We start from the raw sequence: 24,797 nt of genomic DNA, 5'->3' as shown, positions 1-24,797 counted from the left end.
CTGCTTCAAAGAGCGGGGTGGTGGGGCTGGGGGAAGTGTTATCCCCGTTCTGGGACCAATAACAGGGGCTGGTTTAGCACAGTCAGCTAAATAGCTGGCTTGTAAGGCAGACCAAGGCCAGCAGCGCAGGTTCAATTCCCGTTCCAGCCTCCCCGAACAGGTGCCAGAACATGGTGACTAGGGGCTTTTCACAGTAACTTCATCTGAGCCTACTTGTGACAATAAGCAATTTTTAATTTCATTCATAACGGGGAACAATATTCCACAATCAACATCACTGAAAGGAACAGATAATTACGTTGCTGTTCGTTGGATCTTGGCAGTTACGTTACGCTTCATTACGTTACAACATTCACTGTCGCCGGGTCAAAAACCCAAAACTTTTGGGATTCCTCTGGGTGCTCCTGTTTCCTCCCACAGTCCAATTGCCAACCATTCAGCACTCTCTTCTAATACAGTATAAAGTTGTTATTTTCCCGACCTTGGTATTCTTCTGATTATCCTGAGTGCAAGATGAAAAGCTTTGACAAAATGTCTTTTTCAGCGAAGCTATATGTCTCGATCTGTTTTAAAGTCACAAACAACATTGAATTAGGTGGATTGCCCCTTAGTGTCCAGGGATGTGCAGGCTAGGTGAGGTTACTGGTATAGGGCGAGGGTTGGGCCAAGATGGGGTGCACTTTTAGAAGGTCAGTGCTGACCCAATGGACCGAATGTCCTTCTGTACAGCAGGGATTCTATTCTATTCTTCCCGAATAGCACGCAATACCATTTTGCAACAGTTCAAGGCGGCTCGCTGCCACCTTTACATGGGGGCGACAGGCAATTACAGGGATGGGCAATGAACGTTGGCCTTTATGCAGCACTCTCGTCCCGTGAAGGTATTTGAATAAAGACAGTGACCATGCACACCGGAAGTCTTTCACCAATGGCAATGCAAGGGCATCCTGAGGTGGCAAGGGGAGCGACGCCAGTTCTTGCTTTCACCCACCCAGCATGGGGCAAAACAGGGTAGCTCAAAGGGGCTGGCAAGGACGCGATGGGCCGAGTGGCCTCCTTCCGCTCGAGAGGGTGCAACTTCCCCCCCCAAAACTACAACTGGATGGGCCAAGTGAACACGAGGAGAGTTTGGTCCCCATTCCCTCCCAATTCCCATCTTCTGGAAAGTTGAATGAGTAGCGCCAATGACGTCATCGCACCCCCCCATGTGACGCCATGTGGCGGCTTCTCGAACATTCTTCGGCGCTTCCCCTTTAAAAACCACTTCTTGTGCTCGGGGAGGTCTAAAATCATCAATCCCCACCACTTCTTCCCCCGCACAGAAATCGATCCGGTCCGGCGAAATCCGAAAGGAAAATGCCCCAGAAACGGCTCCGTGACCGTTTTATTTTCAAAAGCGGACCGGATCAAACCGGTTCCAACCGGTCCGGGGGTGGAGAGGGGGAAGGGCGCTGGATCCTGTAGGTAGCGAAACACGCGCCTGATTTTATCTCTGTATTTCTTCCCACCTCCCACCACCTCCAAATAACCCGATGTGATTTTTTAAAAAACAGGGATATTCCCTCCCCACCCCCCGCCCGTCTAATATTTTTTTTAAAGCGATGGGGGTTGTGGGGGGGAGGGGTAAGGGCCGGAAGTTGTTTGATCTCCCTCCTCCTCCTCCTCCCGCTGGCAGGCGGCCGGCCGGTCGGCCTGGTCGGGGTCCTGACGGGGTGGACGGGGTCCTGGCGCCGCCATATTGCAGTCAGTTCCCTTGTTGTTCTGTGGATGTGAATGAGTCGCGGGAGAGGCCGGCGGGAGAGACGGACCTTCAGAGTAGAGAGAGACACAGAGAAAGGCCTCGGCTCCGCCACCCCGAAGCACCCCCGCCAACACCCGCTGACGGTAAGGAGCGCCGCCCGCGGTAAAGTTGCCATAATATCTCACCCCCTCCTTCCAATAACAGGGCGTGGTTCATAAATGTTAATAAGTAGTTCCTCCTCCTCCACCCCACCCCCCTCACAGTTATCCTGCATGCTGCTTTATGGGAGCCACAAACTAGGCAAGTGTTTATGTATGTATGTGTGTGTGTACATAGATACACACTATATATAATATATAAACACATTCCTATGTGTGTGTATATATGTGTGTGTATACAACACGTGCGTGTAGTATATATCTTAAATGCGCGTGTGTATATGTATTTGATGTATAGATATATATGTTCACTCATTTATTCTAGATATTGTAAATCTAATGTTTTCCTGTAGATGCATATGAGATTTGTGTTTGTACACACGCCCCTTCACTTTCTATTCCACATGTTGTAAGTCTAAGCTTTTCTTGTAGATGCATGCGATGTGTGTGTATGTATATATATGTGTGCACACCCTCACTTTCTATTCCACATGTTGCAAATCTAAGCTTTTCCTGTAGATGCGCTTGATATATGTGCACAATCTCTATTCCAGCTGTTGTAAATCTAATATTTTCCTGTAGATGGATATGATGTGTGTATACACACTTTCTCTCTTCCAGATGTTGTAAATTAATCTTTTTGTGTGGATGCATGTGATAGGTGTACACATGCTCTCTATTCCAGCTGTTGTGAATCTGATATTTTCCTCTGGATGGATGTGATATATGTGCACATGCTCTCTGTTCCAGATGTTGTGAATCTAATCTCTTCCTTCAGATGGATATGTGTAAACACTATTCCAGATGTTATGATCTAATCTTTTCCTGTGGATGGATATGATATAACTGTGTACACACATACACTCTATTCCAGATATTGTAAATCTAATCTCTTCCTGTAGATGGATAGGATATATATGTGTATACACATACACTATTCCAGATGTTGTAAATCTAATCTCCTGTAGATGGATAGGATATATACGTGTATACACATCCTCTCTATTCCAGATGTTTTAAATCTAATCTCTTCCTGTAGATGGATAGGGAATTATATATTACCCACACGCACCTCACTTTCTTTCATGCACTCTCTCTATTCCAAATGTTGTAAATCTAATGTTTTCCTGTAGGTGTATATGACATATGTGTACATCAGGTTCACTCTCTCTTGCTCCCTTATTTCAGATGTTAAATGTAATCTTTTGTCGACTCGTATGATACATAGGTGTACACACTCCCAGCTTTTAAATTCCAGGTGTAAATCTAATATTTTCCTGTAGATACATAGGATATATAGATACACCCACCCATCACCAATCTCTTTATTCTGAGTGCTGTAAATCTAATATTTTCATATAGATATATATAACACACACACTTTTCCCCCATCCTCTCTATTCCAGGTGTTGTAAATCTAATGTTCTCTCCCTGGAGATGTGTGCGTGTATATCTTCCCCTATTTCGTGAAATTTAAGCCTCCTATAAAGTTCCCATTCTCTTTATTCCAGGTATTGTGAATTTAATGTTCATTCCTTTCTATCGGTGTGTGTAATATTTCCCCCTGTTCTGGTGGAATTTTAACTTCATATAAAGTTTAATCAGAAAATTTTAATCCAGAATAATTTAAAAAGCCAACAGATTTTCCTAAACCTGTCATTCCAAACTTCTCTTTTTTTTTTATTTAAAGAAGGTTGTCATTTTCAACAGAAAAATGATGACTTTTTCAAGGCATGCTTTTTCTGTGGGATCTGTGACGGTAACTTGAGTTGGAGATTTTTGATCATTGGTTTTTAATTGTGAACTTAAAGTAGAAATTTGAAAAGATTGCATGTAGTGCAGTGCATTAATAAAATTAAATTTGGCATGTTTGTTGGGGCAGGTAAGGATACACTTGCGCTGATCTGTTGAGTTGCAATCATTTGTTTTTCAAAACTTAGTTCGTTTAGTTCCATTTTTGAAAGCAAGGGGGGGTCAGGTAGCATAGTAAACCTTCTTATCCCAAGATGTTCTATCTTTACTAGGTCATTGTTGTGTCTACTCCTATATTGAGCAAAGAGTAGAAAGTGTGCATGCGGGAGATGTCTGGCAGAGCAGTCTTCTGAAAATAATGTTTATTGGCATACTGTCGGATCTGTGACTCTAAAATTGGTTCGTGATGATTCTTCTAGAAGTGAGTGGCATGAAGTACTGTTAAGTTAATGTTGATAAATGATTTATATGTAGTGTATTATATATAAAATATATATATTTTAAGGGCAGCACAGCGGCGCAGTGGTTAGCACTGTCTCACTGAGCTGAGGTCCCAGGTTTGATCCGGGCTCTGGGTCACTGTCCATGTGGAGTTTGCACATTCTCCCCGTGTTTGCGTGGGTTTCGCCCCCACAAGCCAAAGATGTGCAGGGTAGGTGGATTGGCCACAGTAAATTGCCCCTTAACTGGAAAAAATGAATTGGGTTCTCTTATTAAATTAAAAAATATATTGAGGAATATTCAGATGAAAGGTTTTAGTGCAGATATCGAAATTTTTATTTTGAGTGTGAGTCTTGTTTTACATTGACTCCATAGATCGCATAGCATTTTATAGCAACAGTCCATTTGATCCAAAAGTGCTCTGCTTATATTTATGCTCCATACTAGCCGCCTCCCACTGTTCTTTGTTGCACCCCAGTCAATCCTCTTTATTACTTTCTCTCGTTACTTTTACTCTTACAATGTAATACTGCCGTGATGCAGTGCTGCTTTTCTTTTTTGAGACTGTCCCTAGCTGAAACAGAGATCATGTCCTGGTTTTCTTGGGGCAGTGGGAGAGCTTGTTAATTGGATTTCCTGGCTGTGACATCAAACTTTTGAAAAATCAACCTGTGCATGCTTGGGAAATGGGAATTGGGAAGAAAAAACAAGTTGGGAGATGTGATTTCAACTTGTCAGAACCAATGAGTTTGAAAATATTCAATTTATTTTCATTTGGAAAGAGAGTGGACCCAGGTTCTTGCTGTAGCTATGTGGGAGTTAACTGAAACCTAAAAAGCTGAGAGTACCATCCAGGTACATTGAAGAGCTGGACTGTGTACCGGGGTGTTATTGAGTGGTTGAATGAAAATGCTTCTGGGATAGCTAAATGCTTCTGGGATAGCTAAACTATCAGGATTGCTATTGACCGAGTGAAAGAGGTTTACAGACGTGCACCTGTTGGTTATAACTGTATCCATGAAACTCGGATGGAGTAAGGTGATTGTCATAGGTCACATGAGGATCAGAGCCTGCCGGAAGAAGTGGTTGGACTCTACTGGAGGAAGGTAGTTGTGACAAACGTTGGGACTTCACGTAGTGTCATATATGTGCCACGATTCCTGCCGAAGAAAACTTAAAACTTAAAACTTAAATTTATAGTTTTTAGTTATAGAGGTTTACAGCATGAAAACAGGCCCTTCACCCCAATTTGTCCATGCCGCCCAAATTTTACCACTAAGCTAGTCCCAGTTGCCTGCACTTGGCCCAAGAGTCATAGAGGCTACTGAATAGAATTTGCCTGTTAATTCATCTTAATAATAATAATCGCTTATTGTCACAAGTAGGCTTCAATGACGTTACTGTGAAAAGACCCTGGTCGCCACATTCCAGCACCAGTTCAGGGAGGCCGGTACGGTTCGGGGAGGATGGCAATTAAAACTGCGCAATTAAAACTCTTGGCAAGCTTCTTGAATGTTGGGGAGGCCAGACTCTGTCATACTTCTCTCCCTGCTCCTATGGTAATCCAGATTTCACAAAGTAATAAAAATAAAATAAATCTTTATTGTAGGCATACATTGCGATGAAGCTACTGCGAAAAGCCCCGAGTCGCCACATTCCGGTGCCTGTTCGGGTACCCACAGGTGGAATTCAGAATTCTCCGCTGGTATGGGAATTGAACCTGCGCTGCTGGCCTTGTTCTACATCACAAACCAGCTGTCTAGCCCACTGAGCTAAACCAGCCCCAGTAGCTAATCAGCACAGAGATTTTAACAGTCTCTGGGACTATAGAGAGAAGGTCTGCTGGGTCTGACCTCAATCCTCGTCCCTTTGTAAATATTCGTTAGATATGGGTGCCCCTTGGGCAGCATGGCGCAGTGGGTAGCATGCTGCCTCGCGGCGTCGAGGTCTCTGGTTCGATCCCGGCTCTGGCTCACTGTTCGTGTGGAGTTTGCACATTCTTCCTGTGTTTGCGTGGGTTTCGCCCCCACAAGCCAAAGATGTGCAGAGTAGGTGGATTGGCCACTCTAAATTGCCCCTTAATTGGAAAAATTAATGGGCGGTGCGATTGCACAGTGGTTAGCACTGTTTCTTCACAGTGCCAGGGTCCCAGTTTCCCCCGGGTGCTCCGGTTTGTTAGGTGAATTGGATATTCTGAATTCTCCCTCTGTGTATCGAACAAGGGCTGGAGTGCAGTGACGAGGGTATTTTCACAGTAGCTTCATTGCAGTGTTAATGTAAGCCTACCTGTGACAATATTAGAGTATAAAAAAATAATTGGGTACTCTTAAATTAAAAAAAAAAAAATGTGGGTGCCCCTGGAAAGGTCAGAATTTATTGCCCACCCCTAAATGCTCTCCACGATCTTTGTGTAGGGAGTTCAAGTGTTGTGGTGCAGTGATGGGACAGTGATAGATTCTCCACCCGAGATGGTGTGTTCCCATGCACTTGCTGGACTGGAGAATAGCTAATGTGGTTCCTCTATTTACGAAGGGTTGTAGAGATAAGCCAAAAAACTACAGACCAGTGAGTCTCGTGTCTCGTGTCTCGAGTCTCAGGGACGTACTTGCGCTGGAGAGTGTACAGAGGAGATTCACTAGGTTAATCCCAGAGTTGAGGGGGTTGGATTATGAGGAGAGGTTGAGTAGACTGCGACTGTACTCATTGGAATATAGAAGGATGTGGGGGGGGGATCTTATAGAAACATATAAAATTATGAAGGGAATAGATAGGATAGATATGGGCAGGTTGTTTCCACTGGTGGGTGAAAGCAGAACTAGGGGGAATAGCCTCAAAATAAGGGAAAGTAGATTTAGGACTGAGTTTAGGAGGACCTTCTTCACCCAAAGGGTTGTGAATATATGGAATTCCCTGCCCTGTGAAGCAGTTGAGGCTCCTTCATTTAAATGTTTTCAAGATAAAGATAGTTATTTGAAGAATAAAGTAATAAAGGGTGCTTGGTGTGTGGGCAGGGAAGTGGAGCTGAGTCCACAAAAGATCAGCCATGATCTCATTGAATAGTGGGACAGGCTCGAAGGGCCAGATGGCCTACTCCTGCTCCTAGTTCTTATCTTATGTCAGTGGTAGGGAAATTATTGGAGAAATTCTGAAGGAGAGAATCTATTTCCACTTGGAGAGGCAAGGTTTGATCAGGGATAGTTAGTATGGCTTTATTACAGGGAGGTCATGCCTCACAAATTTTATTGAACTTTTTGAGGAGTTATGGATTTCTGCAAAGCCTTTGACAAGGTCCCACATAGGAGACTTGTAAAGAAGCCAAATGCACTTGGGATACAGGGTAATTTGATACTGTGGATTCAAAATTGGCTTAGTTGTTGGAGACAGAAGGTGATGACTGACAGCTGCTTTAGTGACTGGAAGCCAGTGTCCAGTGGCATACCGTAAGGATCTGTGCTGAGTTCCCTATTACTCGTCATTTATATAAACAACATAGATGACTACGTGGGGGGTAGGATCAGTAAGTTTACAGATGACACAGATTGGCCAGGTGGTTAACAGTGAGGTTGTGTCTTGGGTTACAAGAAGATATCGATTTGATAATCAAATGGGCAGATAAGTGGCAAATGGAATTTAACCCTGAAAAGTATGAAGTGATACATTTGGAAGGAGTAATTAAAAAAAAAAAAAAAAATTTAGAGTACCCAATTCATTTTTTCCAATTAAGGGGCAATTTAGCGTGGCCAATCCACCTAACCTGCACATTTTTGGGTTGTGGGGGGCGGAACCCATGCAAACACTGGGAGAATGCAAACTCCACACGGACAGTGACCCAGAGCTGGGATCGAACCTGGGACCTCGGCGCCTGGAGACAGCGGTGCTAACCACTGCGCCACCATGCTCCCCCTTGGAAGGAGTAATTTGACAAGGAAGTACTCGATGAATGGCATGACATTGGAAAGTTCCGAGGAACAAAGGGACTGTGGTGTGTTTGTCCATAGACGGGAGGGCAGGTTTATCGGGTGGTGGAAAAGCATATGGGATATTTGCCGTTATCAAACAAGGCGTAGATTACAAAAACGGGGTCATGTTGGAGTTGTATAGAGCTTTTGTGAGGCCGCATCTGGAGTACCGTGTGCAGTTCTAGTCGCCACATTATTGGAAGGATGTGTTTGCAGTGCTGAGGGTTCAGAGGAAGTTGCCTGGGATGGAACATTTAAGCTATGAAAAGAGGTTGGATAGGCTTGGGTTGTTTTTGTTGGAGCAGAGAAGACTGAGGGGCGACCTGATCGAGGTGTACAAGATTGAGGGGCACAGCCAGGATGGATAGGGAGCAGCTGTTCCCCTTAGTCGAAGGGTCAGGCATGAGGGGGCACAATTCAAGGTGAGAGGCAAGAGGTTCAGGGGGGATGTAAGGAAAAAACTTTTTACCCACAGGGTGGTGATGGTCTGGACTGGGAGGGTGGTAGAGGTGGGTTGCCTCATCCTTTAATAAGTACCTGGATGAGAATTTAGCCTTGAATGTTATGATGTTGTGTGGACTTAGTGCTGGCACATGGGATTAGGTAGGTCAGGTGTTTTCATGTCAGTGCAGACTCGAAGGGCCGCTTCACTGCATTTTCTATGATTCTGTCCTTGGCCTTCTACGTGATTGTGGGTTTGGAAGGTGCTTTTCAAGGATCCTTTGTGAGTTACTGCAGTGAATAATCAGACCATACACATGGCTTCCATGGTTTGTCAGTGGTGGAGGGAGTGAATGTTTAAGGTGGTAAATGGAGTGCCAGTCAAATCATCTGCATGTTGTTGATGGTGTCCAGCTGCTTGTGTTTGAGCTGTGCTCATCCAGACACATGAACATGCAAATTAGGAACAGCAACAACAACAGGACATTCGCCCCCTCATGCCTGTACAAGTGGACGGTTTTCTGTCTCACTTTTGAATTCTGTCTTGTGGGCAGGCTTTGGGGAGTCCGGATGAGTAACCTGCCAAGAATTCCCAGCCTTTGATTTCTTTAGCCACAATATTTGTATGGCTGATCCAGTTCAATTTCTGGTCAACCATGTTCGCTAGAGTAGTGGAAGATTCGGGGATGATATTGGTGAATGTCAAAGGTGGGTTAGATTCTCTCTTATTGGAGATGATCAGTGCCAGCATTTGGTGTTGTTATATGTTACTTGCCACTCACCAGCCCAAGCCTGAATGTTGTCCAGGGTCTTGCTGATGTGGACATGACTGCTTCATCAGAGGGTTTGTGGCTAGAACGGAACACCATGCAGTCAGCAGTGAATACCCCCCCCCCCCCCTCCAACCGTACGATGAATTTGGTCATTGGCATAGCTGAAGACAGTTCACCTTGGATATTGACCTGAGGACCTCCAGTAATGTTCTGGGCTGAGAAGGTTGACCTCCTCCGACATGACTATCTTTGCTTTGAGCTAGGCTTGGATATTGAAGAGATTTTCCCCCCTAATTCCAGTTGACTTTGATTTTGTTAGGGCTTGTTAATACCACAATCACTCGAGTGCTGCCTTGAAGTAGTCATTCTTACTTTAGCTTCTGGAATTTGGCTGTCTTATCTAAGTTTGGACAAAGACTCAGCTCTGGAGGCCGCACGGTGGTGCAGTGGTTAGCACTGCTGCCTCACGGCGCCGAGGTCCCAGGTTCGATCCCGGCTCTGGGTCACTGTCCGTGTAGAGTTTGCCCATTCTCCCCGTGTTTGCATGGGTTTTGCCCCCACAGCCCAAAGATGTGTAGGGTAGGTGGATTGGCCACTCTAAATTGTCCTGTAATTGGAAAAAATGAAAGTGGTAATCTACATTTATAAAAAAAAGATTTTTGAAAACGACTCTGCTCTGGAGCCAGCGGTCTTGGCGAAATGAAAAGTGAGCGTCATATAGTACAGTTTTTCCCAAACCTTTCATGCCACGGAACCCCAAGTGACCGACTAGTCGGCCTATCAGCACCTAGTGCTCTGGAGGTCTTGCTCTGGCCCATTTGATTTCTCGAATTATTTTTAAACTTTGCGTGTTCGAACTGTCATTTGCCGGTCACATGGTGGCCGCCAGTTTCATGGACCTCTTGGAGACCCTTCACAGACCCTGGGGGTCTGCGGTGCCGAGCTTGGGCGGCACGGTTGCATAGTGGTTAGCACTGTTGCTTCACAGGGACCAGGGTTCGATTCTCAGCATGGGTCACTGTCTGTGCGGAGTCTGCACGTTCTCCCCGTGTCTGTGGGTTCCCCCGGTTGCTCTGGTTTCCTCCCACAAATCCCGAAAGACGTGTTTGTTAGGTGAATTTGACATTCTGAACTCCCTCGGTGTACCCGAACAGGCGCCGGAGTGTGGCGACTAGGGGATTTCATAGTAACTTCATTGCAGTATTAATGTCAGCCTAATTGTGACGCTAATAAAAATTATTATTATTGAGAACCTCTGATTTTGCAGATTCTTGGTGAGTGAGTACCACTTAACACTGTGATGCCCTCCTTTGTAGTGTTGATTGGTAAAATTGGGATTGAATTTTTTGTGTTCAGGTATGTCCTAGCCACAATTATTCACTTTGGTAGACGTCATTAGTGTAACTGGAGCAGCTTGGCTCGAGGTATGGCTATATCTGCAGTTCTAGTGGTTTGCCCAAGTGTGCCTTAACTCCTTTTCCCATTGAGGTCAGTTAATTCAAGGTAGACGAGGAATTCAACCTAGGTCTTTCTGGTCTGTGTGACTTGGATATATTGGGGAAGCTGTGAAATTTTCTAAGTTCACTATCTGTGGGGCAGGGCGGGGGGGGGGGGGGGGGGGGGGGAAACCTATTCCCTTTTTCTTATGGTATTTAAGATAGCAGTTGGAATGAGCAGCTTCTTGTTACTGAGCACTCCCATTTTCAGAGGATGGGAAATGTCAGTCCCATTATGTTCATAGTGTTTCTTGCATTGACCTATATGCAATTGCCTCAAAGGAATCTATTTAGTTTGTAAATAGGTGAGAGGTGTTCTCTTGCTGCAATCCAGATTATACCCATATGTTTAGGGACCTTGAATTTAATCCTTTAGTTTTTGAAATTAGTTTTGCAATCCCATCCAAGCATTTAAACTTAACGTGTCTTAAATTGATTCAAAATTTTCTCCCCTACTCCCCGAGATGTTGGCTGTCTGCCTCCAGCATTTTGACCAGGCGCTGCACTTTGTGAGATGAGTGAGTGTTGGCAGGCTATTCAGCTGTAGGTACCAGCGCACTTGCCTTCAATTATGCACATGTGCAGCAGACTGGCTGAAATCATTAGATCATAGTGTTTATTTTCCCCCTCTTCTGTCAAGTCCTGAGGCTACCTGCCTAAGATCAATTGATGCCAGAAGTTCAGAATACTGTGTTATGGGAGCAGCGTTTTCAGAACCCTAAAATGTATCATGGAGTTCAACCAAGCCCCACTTTAATGTATTGTTGCTTTTGAAGCGCACTGCTTGTTTTCCAGGTGTGGTACTACAATTATGGACACATGGGTTTTTAAACACAACACAATGTTTATTCCATGAATTTAACTTAACCGTCTTAAATAAACATTGGATCCCTTAACACCCCTTCAAAGATAACCCCAAAAATAATACAACACTAAATAATCCCTCAATATTCCTTCAAACCTACAAAAGACTTAACACCTTTAAACAGAAACACCAGGTTAAAGCCACTACTATTATTAGTTTAAATCACCCAAATGATTCAGAAATATTCTTTCCTGGTGCACATCACAGCAGATCCAGCTTACTGAAAACACAGACACACCCAAGCTCTTTTCTCAAAACTGGCTTTCTCCTTTCAAAACAGCTCACAGCAAACCAGCCAGGCACTTTTCAGATGCTCTCTCTCAAAACTGAAACTAAACACTGCAAAATGGCTGAGCTAAAAAACCCAGCTCCACCCACACTCTGACATCACTTCAGTAATATGAGCTGCTCCATTTCTTAAAGGTACATTGCTTAAACATCCATTTCTTAAAGGTACTCTCACATGACAGTTTTATCCATTATTGTGGCAAAAAATGCTAATAGCTCAAACAAAACAACCCAATACGGGATAAAAGCAAATTACTGCGGATACTGGAATCTGAAACAGAAGAGAAAATGCTGGAAAATCTCAGCACGTCTGGCAGCATCTGTCGGGAGAGAAAAGAGCTAACGTTTTTGAGTCCAGATGACCCTTTGTCAAAGCTGACAGAGAAAGTGGGAAATATTTATACTGTGGAGTGAGAATGAAAGAAGAGTCATAGCCACAGAAACCCAGGGAAACCGGGTGCTAATGGCCACACAAACCAAGGGGAAAGAGTGCTAATGGCAGTCCCCAGAGAGAACAAAAGATGTGAAAGGTCAAACAGCAGGGCAAATAACATCAGAGGATGAACTGTAAATGTGGGGGGAGGGGAAGGGGGAAGCAAAGAGAGGAAAGGTGGATGAGATTGTGGGGGGGGGGGGGGGGAATTAAATATATATAAAGAAATGGTAAAATAGAGTTAAAATGATTTGAAAACAGATGGGTCGAGGTGGGGTAGAGCTGATCATTCTGGACCCTGACCTTCCTGTTGCATGCCATTTTAACAAAAAACCCTACTCCCATGCCCACATGTCTGATCTTGGCCTGCTGTAATGTTCAGTGAAAGTCGACGCAAACTGGAGGAACAACATCTCATCTTCCAGTTAGGCACGCTACAGCCTTCCGGCCTGAACGTCGAATTCAACAACTTCAGACGATCAGCTCTAGCCCACCTCGACCTGTCTGTTTTCATATCATTCTAACTGTCTTTAACTATTTCTTTCTTTCTTTAATATATATTTAATTCCCCCCCCCCCCCCCCCCCCCAATCGTATTCACCTTTCTCCTCTTTGCTTCCCCCTTCCCCATCCCCCACATGTACAGCACGTCCTCTGATGTTAGTTTCCCTACTGTTTGACCTTTCACATCTTTTGTTCTCTCTGGGGACTGCCATTAGTACTCTTTCCCCTTGGTTTCTGTGGCCGTTAGCACCCGGTTTCCCTGGGTTTCTGTGGCTATGACTCCTCTTTCATTCTCACTCCACAGTATAAATATTTCCCACTTTCTCTGTCTGTTAGTTTTGACAAAGTGTCATCTGGACTCAAAACGTTAGCTCTTTTCTCTCCCTACAGATGCTGCCAGACTTGCTGAGATTTTCCAGCATTTTCTCTTTCGTAACCCAATACGTGAACAATGGCAATGCAAATAGTGCCATGGATCTTGAGGGCTGGCTTGTTGGGGCTCAGCTGCACGTGAAGGACGTTGCCAACTACTGAAAGGAAAGTAGTGCTGCCATTACAGAAAGCGTTTATGTAGACAAAGATTCCGTAGTTGATGCGTGTGATTGCCTGACTCAATCTGGGCAGACTGATGTAGTCAGTTGCTCTGCCTGTATGAAGGTTTCATTCAACGATTTTCCAAATTGCTGGTAATAGAAAACTTTGGTTATGGGAGCATCAAGATGTTCGAGGAGCAGTAAAAAGTCAAAGCAAAAGTTATAACATGAGACACAAAGTTTAAATTAACTTTCTAAGAACTCCTGCCACGATGCTGCAAGTCAATGTTTTCACTGAATAATGTGGAGCAGGAGGTTTCCAGGTTCAGTCGTGGGCTTAGCATGCTGAGTTCAGCTGGGGGTGTCACAGTTATTCTGGTTTGCTGATGGCTATGGATTGGTACCTCCAGAATAATTTTATGTTCACCCATCAACTTTGATTTAATTGTATTTAAAGGGATATGTGCCATAAATTGAAGTTGCAAGAATTTTGATCTTTCAACGAGGTTAAGCCATTTAAAATGTGTACTGCAAAATGTTCTAACTTTATCCCTTCTCCCCTCCTGTATTGCACTACTAGTCAATCTAGACTGGCGTAATGCCTCTTTCAATGCTGCTGTGTAATTCTGTTTATAGATCAATTGCATTTGTGTTTTATTTCCTTGCCCACACCACCCGGGTTAGTTTGAGGGAGATCAGAAACTTTTGAGGGACACAGTCTGTGGTCTTTATATAGTGTTCTCGCTCCTCCTCCCCCCCCCCCCCCCCCCCCCCCCCCCCCCCCCCCCCAAAATACTGGAGCTTAAACCAAAGATTGTGGGGAACGGTGCTGTTTTAGACCATGAATGATTGAAAAAGACATGAGGTGCCATCATGCTACTTTGGATTTGAGTGATATAATTTGAAAGCTTGGTCAAAACTGGAAATAAACATGTCCCTGGTTAGCAAGAGCATAATTGGTTGTGCCTTGGATTTGAAAAGCTTTTGCTTTTATGTGAACATAACTTTTGAGTAGATAAAGCGGCAAATTGGAGAGTTTCCAAATTTTTTTGCTTGACAATTCGCTGTCTTGATGCTGAATATTGATGAGATTAGTAAACATGTGGCCACTAGGATTTTTTTCCTCCCCACCTGTTTATCGTCAGCCAGTGAAGAGGGAAGCAATGTGCAGCTAGCAGTCATTTTCCTGTTACAATGGAAAGAAAACTGACACTACTCTCAAGCTGATAGTGTTATTGGAAGGGAACTGGGAGCAGGATGGGTGGAGGAATTTTTCTGATGCTCTTTAGGGTGGGGTAACTAATTTGAGCTTTTTAACTTGATGTGACCAATGCAATGGACCTTTAAAGCCCCGGGGACGAGTTCAGCAGATTTTGAAATGTGTGTTGGTGGACGCATTTAATTTGCTCAAGATGCGACTTTCAATTGAGTTGAGCTGGCTGAAAGCAGCATGTAACTGGGTGATACACGCTAGATCTGGTGCTATGTTTGCCAGCCATGGAGGCCATTTGGTCTCCTGTGCCTGTTCTTCTCTGGTACCATGATGGAGTGGACTAATGATACTCATGGGGTAGGTACACTGAAGAATAGCAATTTGAATGACATGAGGCTTGTGTAATTGAACACTGTAGGCTGAATTCTATGAAAGTGGGGCCAATAAAAATGTTATAGCTCACTCTATAAAAAAAAAATGTTTCACATCAACTTAGGCAAGTATGAGAAGTTAGTGTTGAATCTTGAGCAAGGTTTCAATTTGAAAGACCTATGTAACCATCTTGTAACATGCATTGATTGTCCCCCTGGAGTTCATTGTAGTTGACTCTTCACTTTTTAGTAGCTTGAGGTTTACTGAGTATTATGGGCACAATGTTCACTCGTTGTCCAGCTCAGTGTGATTTCCTTGCTTGATCCAGCCAGAGCATCTCCAGCCATGGCTTTTCCTCCCACTCCTATACTGTTTCGCTTGTCCTTCAAAGATCTGTCCATTGCACCTTTCTCTTCCTCCTCTTTCAGCACTTCGGTGACATCATCTGCAGTCATGAGTCATTATGGCGTGAAAGGCCATTCAGCCCATAGAGTATATGCCAACTCTCTAGCGCATTCTAGTAAGTCCCATTCCCTTGAACTATCCCTGCAGTCCTGTAAGCTGATTTCGCCTGTCCAATTTCCTTTCAAAATCTTTAATTGTCTCTACCTCTACTGCCCTTGTAGCCTGGTCATTACTTTGCTGCGTTTAAAAATAAATCGTCCTTGCATCCCTCCTGCATCTTGTCATTGTCCAACGCCTTAAATCTGTGACCCCTAGACACTGTACTTACATTTAATGGGAACAGCTTTTCATTGCCTATCTTCTGCAAATCCGTTACCCTCTACATCTCCTGTTCTCCTTGGAGAGAAAAACCCAATTTCTCTAACCCAACCTTGCAGCTAAAACCCCTTATCCCTGGATGTAACCTGGTAAATTTTCTTGGCATACTCTTGAGGACCTTGTAGCCTTTGTAAAAGTGTAGTGACCAGAACTGGATATGATATCTGGTTGTGATATAAACAGCTTTACGAATGTCCACCATTACTTCCCTGCTTTTGTACTCCTCATCTATTTATAAAGCCCTGGATCTCATACACGTTGCAGCTCAAGCTCACAGGTTATATATAATAGTTAACGAGGTCCCTCTTTCCCTGGACACTCTTTAGGATAGTGTCATTAAATTTGAATTGCTTCTCCCTATCCCTTCCAGCAAAATGCATTAACCTCCTACTTGGGTTTGCAATTCAGGGTTCAATTCCGGCTTTGGGTGACTGTGTGGAGTTTGCACGTTCTCCCCGTGTCTGCGTGGGTTTCCTCCCAGTGCTCCGGTTTCCTCCCACAGTCCAAAGATGTGCCAGGTTAGGTGGGTTACCGGGATAGGGCAGGCGATTGTGCCTGCAGAGGGTACTCTTTCAGAGGGTCAGTGCAAACTCAATGGGCCTAGTGACCTCATTCTGCCCTGTTGGGGTTCGGTGGTTTTGTTGTTCCCATCTGTCACCTGTCTGCACATTCTGCCACCCTATGTCCTGTTGCAGTCAATTGGTATCATCCTCGAGTTTGTGACAAATTTTGGAGATTTGACTAAACTCTAATGTTCAAATTTAATATGTGAATAAGGTCAGCTTCCACATGTATGCATTTAATTCTACCCCTCTTGACATCCACTGCTGCCATTGTGTTGTCAGGCTGCTTGTCCGATAACTGGTTGGATGTGCTATATCTGTGCTGCTGATTGCATCTGTTACCCAACCATTGTTTCAGGCTAAGCCAAAACGTTGCAATCTCGATGTCGTATATGACCATGGGGTTTATGGCCCAATATGCTCTCCATTGCAAGGGCACCTCATAACATCAGCTGCTTCAGATCATTGACCACTGACTTTTTCAGCCCCACTCTTGTCTAGTTCAGTGACCTCCTGGTTGGTCGGCTATCCTAGGAACAGTCGTAAGCCATTTATTCCCTCGGGCCTGCCCTGCCATTCTATCTCCTTCATTTCAATTTCCCAGATTTGCTCCATCTCCGTTGCTACTGCTACCTAATAAAAATCTTCGCGATCTCAATGTTGGAAGATCCAACTACCCTGGCATTCTCTCAGCATTTTGCCAGAGTTCTAAATTACTATTGCCCTACTCCTTAATTGCATAGCCTTAATTTGAAGTTTATACCCGCCTAGACTTCCCATACCGGAGGAAATAGCCTCTCCTTATCTAGTCAAGTCTTTTGAACATATTTACCTTGATCAGATCACTTCAGGTTTATGCTCGTAACTTATGCCCTATAAGTTCCAGTGTTGTTCTGGTGAATCTGCACAACACCCATTCAAAGACCAATATATCCTTCCTAAGGAGTGGTTAACACTGTTCTTCACAGCTCCAGGGTCGCAGGTTCGATGCCCGCTTGGGTCACTGTCTGTGAGGAGTTCTCCCCGTGTTTGTGTGGGTTTCCTCCCACAAGTCCTGAAAGATGTGCTGTTAGATGAATTGGACATTCTGAATTCTCCCTCAGTGTACCTGAACAGGAGCCGGGATGTGGCGACTGGGGTATTTTCACAGTAACTTCATTGCAGTATTAATGTAAGACTACTTGTGACAAAGATTATTACGTCCAAAACTGAACACTATTCAACATTGGGGTATGACCAAGGCTCCATGCAGCGAAAAAAATAACTTCCACTCCTTAGTATTCCAGTCTCCTTTAGATGAAAAGCCAAGATGCCCTTAGCCTAAGATGCCATTTGCCTTCGGATCTAATTTTGGATCTATTGAGTTTTTTTACTGTTTTGACAATACAATGTGGTACTGAGGAAGTGCTGCATTATCATAGGTGCTACCTTTCAGATTGGAAATTAAACCAAGGACCCCTTCCCCCTTAGGTGGGCATAAAGCATTCTAAAACGCCTATATTACTAAAAGAACAGGAGTATTATCTCTAGTGCACTGGCCAGTGATTATTCCTCAACCAATATTCCGATTATTAGGCCATTATCATATTGCTGCTTTTAGAACATCGAACATTACAGGCGCTTCGGCCCTCGATGTTGCGCCGACCTGTGAAACCACTCTAAAGCCCAAATATCATATGGATGATATTCCCTTATCATCCGTATGTTTATCCAATGACCATTTGAATGCCCTTATTGTTGGCGAGTCCACTACTGTTGCAGGCAGGGCATTCCACGCTCTTACTACCCTCTGAGTAAAGAACCTACCTCTGACATCTGTCCTATATCTGTCTCCCCTCAATTTAAAGCTATGTCCCCTCGTGCTAGACATCACCATCTGAGGAAAAAGGCTCTCACTGTCCACCCTATCTAATCCTCTGATCATCTTGTATGCCTCAATTAAGTCACCTCTTAACCTTCTTCTCTCTAACGAAAACAGCCTCAAGTCACTCGGCCTTCCCTCCATACCAGGCAACATCCTGGTAAATCCTTCCTATAATGCGGCGACCAGAATTGCACGCAATACTCCAAATGCTGCTGCACCAGACTTTTGTACAGCTGCAACATGACCTCATGGCTCCGAAACTCAATCCCTCTACCAATAAAAGCTAACACACCGTACGCCTTCTTAACAACTCTCTCAACCTGGGTGGCAACTTTTGGGGATCTATGTACATGGACACCGAGATCTCTCTGCTCATCCACATTACCAAGAATCTTACCATTAGCCCAGTACTCTGTCTTTCTGTTATTCCTTCCAAAATGAATCACCTCACATTTTTCTGCATTAAACTCCATTTGCCACCTCTCAGCCCAGCTCTGCAGCTTATCTATGTCCCTCTAACTTATAACATCCTTCCACACTGTCCACAACTCCACCGACTTTATTGCCATCTGCAAATTTACTCATCCATCCTTCTACGCCCTCCTCCAGGTCATTTATAAAAATGACAAACAGCAGTGGCCCCAAAACAGATTTTTGTGGTACACCACTAGTAACTGGATTCCAGGCTGAACATTTCCCATCAACCACCACCCTTTGTCTTCTTCCAGGTAGCCAATTTCTGATCCAAACTGCTAAATCACCCTGAATCCAATGCCTCCGTATTTTCTGCAATAGCCTACCGTGGGGAACCTTATCAAATGCTTTACTGAAATCCATTTTGACAACTTGCTGTGTACAAATAGACTTCTCTGTTTCCATTACAATAGTGGCTGCAATTCAAAAGTGCTTTAGGATGTCCTGACGTTGTGGAATGGGCTAGATGAAGGCAAATTTATTCTTTGGACTCTACTTTCTTTTCTCCATACTTCACAAGTTTCTCACCATTCAGTAAATATTCAGATTTATCCTTCTTTGATCCAAAGTTGATGACCTCACATGCTGAAATTGAACTTTATTTGACAGATGTGCAAATTCAATTTGTCTCGAGTCCCTTTGCAACTGCCTGTTTCCATCTGCACTACTTTTTGACCTAACTTCAGCTCATCCAAAGTCTATCAGTAATCCTGTTCAGCACCAATAATAACAATAAATCCAACTCACTTACCACCCCTGTTCCCCAACGCCTTGAATGTAAAATTTTGGTCCATGCATTTAAATCCCTTCCCATCCTAGTCTTCATATCTGTCACCTTCTTTAGCTCTTTCCCCATCCCAAACCCAATTTGTGACTATGGCCTTCTGTGAACCTTCCCCCTCTTGTCACCTCACCATTGGCAGCTGAGTCTCCAGCTTTCAGGGCCCTTAACCCATCTGCCTCTCTACCTCCCTTTAAAGCTCACCTCCTCTGATCTGGCTTTTTTGCCATCCAATCTGATATTTCCCATGTGTTGGGGTCTATTTTTGATAAATTTCTATTAAAACATATATGACGTTTTTCTGTTATATCACAATATAACTACATCAGTTATCCCTAGAACAAGTGTACCTTCAGTGTGGGTGTTGGGAAGAATTATTCATAATGTTGAGGTTTGAGAGGACATGAGTATTTTCGACTTCAAAATTTTAAAGATTTCGCTGGGACCCGAATGGAATTTATATCAATTCCTGACTAGGCATTTCAATGTCCCCCATATTCTGTTTAGCACAGGGCTAAATTGCTGGCTTTGAAAGCAGGCCAGCAGCACGGTTCGATTCCTGTAACAGCCTCCCCAAATAGGCGCCGGAATGTGGCGACTAGGGGCTTTTCACAGTAACTTCATATGAAGCCTACTCGTGACAATAAGCGATTTTCATTTCATTTTCATTTCATTCTGATGACACATGAGTTGCAACCAGGTTTATTTAACTTAATGCCGATGATCTGTTCTAAGCAAATCATTTGAGCCAATGTGCTTCCACCTTTGGGGTGCTGCTTCCACCAGTACTTCTGCCGTTGTGCAACACAAAATGTTTTCTCCAGACAAATATTATAAACATTACTGCAGTACTGTCTGTTTCAGTGGACAGAATGTAAACACTGCACAAACCCAGAACTACCCTTCAGTGACATTGTCAGCTTTGAGAAAGGTGGAAATAATCCAATATTTATTGGTGACTGTCTTCCTTGTCTTGGACTAGGTGGGGAGGGGTGGTACAAATATTCCTGTCTTTCTTCCTTTGCATAACGTCTGCGATTGCTGCAAAGCGGTGTGTTGGGTTCTACTCTGTTTGTTTATCGTAAGGCTCCACCATATTAACAGTCATCCACGCATTAATTACCAGAAAAAGTGCTGCAGCCACCATCACCATGTTAAATATTGGAAAGGGTTACGAACTAAAATTGGCAATTAGAAGCCCATATGAAATGGTGGTTTGGAAAAGGAAATCCAGTCCATCGCATTTGTCTCACACATGATGCTTGGCAATCTATGACCAAATGCCAACCCTGTTCACAAGCGTACAATGTGGGCGAGGTGAAAAATTCCCAAGGCCCATGAATATTTTAAAAATCAGAACTTCTTCATTGGCTCCACCGCCCCTGTCCCCAAAATTCTATACACTTTACTGACTTGTGGATGATGTCAAATTCATGACAATTCAAATAAAAACTTGCACATTGATTTAAACTTTTTTCACTATCCAATCTCAGAAGCAGAGGTTTTACTGTTTTTACCCAAATTTCCTTGTAGAAGTGAAAAGGTTGTGTTGTTTACCCTTATTCAGATTATTAGGTTAGCATTGGGGGATCAAAAATAGGCAAATTGGAATCTGCGCACTGATGAGCCTTAAACGATGTGAATAGCAGAACAGACATAATGGGTCTTCTCATAGAATCCCTAAGTGCAGAAGGAGACCATTCAGTTTATCATGCCTGGACTGACTCTCCGAAAGCACGTGTTGCTTAGGTCCACCCCCCCACCCTATCCCTGTAAACCCGGGCATTGATCATGGCCAATTATCATAACCTGCACATTTTTGGAAAGTGGGAGGAAACCCAAGCAGACATTGGGCGAACGTGCAAACTCCACGCAGTCACCCAAGGCTGGAATTGAACCCGGATCCCTGGTGCTATGAGACAGCAGTGCTAACCACTGTGCCTTTTCCTGGGTGGCTTCCAACCATTGCATACAGGGAAAACCACATCCAGATAAATGGCCAATTAAGTTCATTGTGGTGCCAATAAAGAAAAGTAAATATTGGCCAAAACGCTTGTGGGGAAGTGTGGTGGGTGCGGTCTCCCCAGCTGCTGTTTGATGCCAGGGAATCTTTGTCTCACCTGAGGGAATCTTGGCTGAAATCTCATCTGAAACACAATACCTCTTGACAGTGAAGCACTTTCCTCAAGAGTACTGCACTGGAGTGTTAGCTAAAGTTGTGCTCAAGTCTCTGGGAGAAATAAATTGACTTGTAAATTATTTTAATTTCAGAATCTGTGCGCCATTTGGATTAGCTAAGCTTGATGTACGTTAAAATTATTATTTTGTTGAATAGAATATTGTCCTGGGTACTTGCTCCCAACGCGAGACTAATAGAGACAAATTTTTGTAATCTGAGAAATCATGAGAGAGGACACGATTGGAAAAATGTTTTTTGTGGGTCCAGACATGCCTTGATGGGGTACAGGCGACATTTCTGCCAGCTGTTTGTTTCTCCACATCTGGGTTGGGAATCTCCTGCTCAGTTGCTTTCTTTAAAGAAATGGGGGAAACTGCCTTCAATTTTTACTTGAAAAATAGTTGAAACAGCGCAATCTCTTGATCATTTATGATTCTAATATGATGAGTGGAATAAATGTAGTTTTGTGGGTGCTCTGAATGCACTTTGTGAAGAATGGATTTAACTCTGCCTGCTTTTTCTTCTTCTCTTCTCTCCCCCCCCCCCCCCCAAAAGTTTCTGCTCATTGCGGTAATGGCCCTTTTGTAATATGGGATGTTTGCACAGCTGGGTTCAAACCTCTGACATCTCCTGTAAACTTTCCAGAAGACGTCACTAAACTACAGCCAGGAAGCAAAATACTTGCTGCATGCCCTTCTCTCCCGTCCTTTCTCCATTTGACTGTGGTGATGTCTGGCTGAGGTCACTAACTCTGAGGCAGGCAAGGAATTGAGCTAAATATCTTCCTCAGCTCTGGGACATTGACCTATCAGATTGTTAGTAGGGAAGTAGTCCCCATCTTTTTAAGGTTGCCTGGGGATAATTCATGGTAAAATGAACCATTATAATCTGGGGTTTAAGCCAGAAAATGTTTTTGTTCCGCCCTGTACTTGTGCTCTATCCACTTTGTCCAGATGCTTCTGGTTGCATTTCGCTGAGATGCTTCATGAAGTAGTTCTTGGGCATCTGAGCCTTTGTTTAAAGAATGTTAGCCTCATGCTTGCGTGAAAGTTGCATGAATGATTTACTTTACAATCGTTTTAAATGGTGGACCTGTTAAGGTGTAATGATGAAGATTATCCTGCGAATTTAGAGCTGCATGTGGATTTTATTAGTGAATAGTTGGCAAGTTTTTTAGATAGAGGGTAGTGGGTGTCTGGAACTCGCTGCCGGAGGAGGTGGTGGAAGCAGGTACGATAGTGACAGGGGCATCTTGACAAATACATGAATAGGATGGGAATAGAGGCATATGGACCCCAGAAGTGTAGAAGATTTTAGTTTAGATGGGCAGCATGGTCGGCGCAGGCTTGGAGTGCCGAAGGGCCTGTTCCTGTACTGTACTTTTCTTTGTTCTTTAGTTTTCAGAGGAAAGGACTCCTCGTAATTCAACCTCCAGAATATAGGTCTGTTTCTCTTGTGAGCTCTGCCTGAAACCACTCCCTATGGCAAAACATTTTGTGTTCCTACAAGCTTCCATGTAAGGACATTTCTTCTAATCATACTCCTAATTTACTGAATGCAGCTTTGAGGGTATGATTGCCGAAGCACAGTTTGGGCACCTGTACTTGAAAACATTTTCCGACCGAGAAGTTACATTTAAGATGACCACTATTGTCCAGCCTTCACATTCCTGTTTTCGTCTTTCTTTTGATCTTCATGCAGAGGACTGAGAGCGAGTGGTTGTGAGAAAACAGAGGGTTCCCACATCCAACTTGAAGGTACTTGGTAACATTTCTTTATCAAATTATTGATTAATTGTATTTGAGTGAACATTTCAGATTGACCATGCAGTTCTATCCAAAATATCAACTTGTCCTTTCAGATGCTGATTGATTTACTGCATATTTCCATCATTTGCAGTTTTGCTGCTGTCTCCACTTACAATAAATGAGTCTCTTTTTGAAAACCAGCTACTGCAGCCCCTTTTTACATTTGGACTGTAAAAGATCCTGTTTCCTTTCGCTCTGCTATGAGGTCCTCTGGCTCTCTAACTTGGGACCGAAAGTCATTCAGCTCCTGTTGCACTGTTCAGACAGGTAATTGGCTGATCTGTATGTTATCTCTATTTACCCACTTTTGCATATTCCCTGGTGATGCCCGACAAAAATACAATCTATTTAACAGCACCGTGGGTGTACCTACTCCACCGGGACTGCAGCAGTTCAAGAATTGGGCTCACTACCGCCTTCTCGAGAGGAATTAGGGATGGGCAAATAATGCTGGTTTAGCCAGCCACACCCACATCCTGTAAAATGAATTTTTCAAAAAATTCCAATTGACCCAGCATCCATACTCTTTTGGGGAAAAATGTCCGATTCCTATTTCTTTTCGTGTGAAGGACTGCTTCCTGGTTTGACTCTCAATAATTGTAAGATTATGTCCTCCTGTGCTGTACCTCCCGAACAGAAGAAAAAGTTCCTTTGTATTTATCCCATTTAATCCCTACCCCTCAATTTTCTAAACTATTGTACTCCATTTACATGGTAGGCCCCATCCAACATCCTTGTGCTAGGTATGAGTTGTATTCAGCAAAAGAGATTTGGGGCACTGGCTAGAAACTGGTAGTATTTCACCTGTTTTGTTTGAGCTGAATATACAAATTGCTGGGTGTGCGATCCCATATCTAATCTGCTGCCATCATATTGATGCTTGTTTTTAGGTATGCAGGAAGATGCACAAAATCAAATTTAGATCAATTTAAGTTTGGGAGCTTGTTTTGACATAGCTTTCTCCTACAGTTTACACCACAGTTCGACATTGGTGTCAGCTACATTGTATCTGCAGGGCGGAGCCTGGTGACTCTTCTAAGGGTAGAGTTCCTGGCAGTCGGCGATGCGTGGTACTGACATACATGTGCACATCACAGTAGAATAATTCCCATTCGCTTCCCCCTCCTGTGCCTTCTCTCCCCCCCCCTCCCCCCCCCATCCTTCCTTCTCTCTCCCTCCCCTTCTCTCTCCCTCCCCTTCTCGCTCTCCCTCCCCTTCTCGCTCTCCCTCCCCTTCTCGCTCTCCCTCCCCTTCTCGCTCTCCCTCCCCTTCTCGCTCTCCCTCCCCTTCTCGCTCTCTCCTACCCCTTCTCGCATCTCCCTCCCTCTCGCTCTCACGCACCGTCTCGCTCTCCCCCTTCTCGCTCTCCCTCCCCTT

At 43.9% G+C, this 24,797-nt stretch overlaps 1 protein-coding gene and 1 long non-coding RNA gene across 6 annotated transcripts in view; one reads left to right on the top strand and one right to left on the bottom strand.

Annotated features, from left to right (window-relative positions):
* Window positions 1-213: 213 nt before the first annotated feature.
* Window positions 214-1,456, bottom strand: LOC119956576. Its single transcript, XR_005458651.1, has 2 exons — window positions 1,304-1,456; window positions 214-563 (listed from the first exon to the last, which is right to left on the bottom strand). It is a non-coding gene; the product is annotated as an uncharacterized LOC119956576 (long non-coding RNA).
* A 202-nt stretch (window positions 1,457-1,658) lies between these two features.
* Window positions 1,659-24,797, top strand: part of LOC119956594 (SUMO-conjugating enzyme UBC9) — a 52,074-nt gene continuing 28,935 nt past the window's right edge. Inside the window, exons 1-3 of one of the 5 annotated variants that reach the window (XM_038783928.1) lie at window positions 1,659-1,884; window positions 23,314-23,369; window positions 23,474-23,687. The gene's annotated coding sequence lies outside the window, so the exon portion shown is untranslated. Of the gene's footprint in view, window positions 1,904-3,957; window positions 4,073-23,313; window positions 23,370-23,473; window positions 23,688-24,797 lie in introns of those variants that run through there. The other 4 variants (XM_038783925.1, XM_038783926.1, XM_038783927.1 and 1 more) reach the window with 4 other exon arrangements.

This window comes from Scyliorhinus canicula, chromosome 23, assembly GCF_902713615.1.
Source record: "Scyliorhinus canicula chromosome 23, sScyCan1.1, whole genome shotgun sequence".
NCBI classification, from domain to species: domain Eukaryota; kingdom Metazoa; phylum Chordata; class Chondrichthyes; order Carcharhiniformes; family Scyliorhinidae; genus Scyliorhinus; species Scyliorhinus canicula.
The sequence above is the reverse complement of the archived record's forward strand: the minus strand, read 5'-3'. Positions and strand labels throughout refer to the sequence as shown.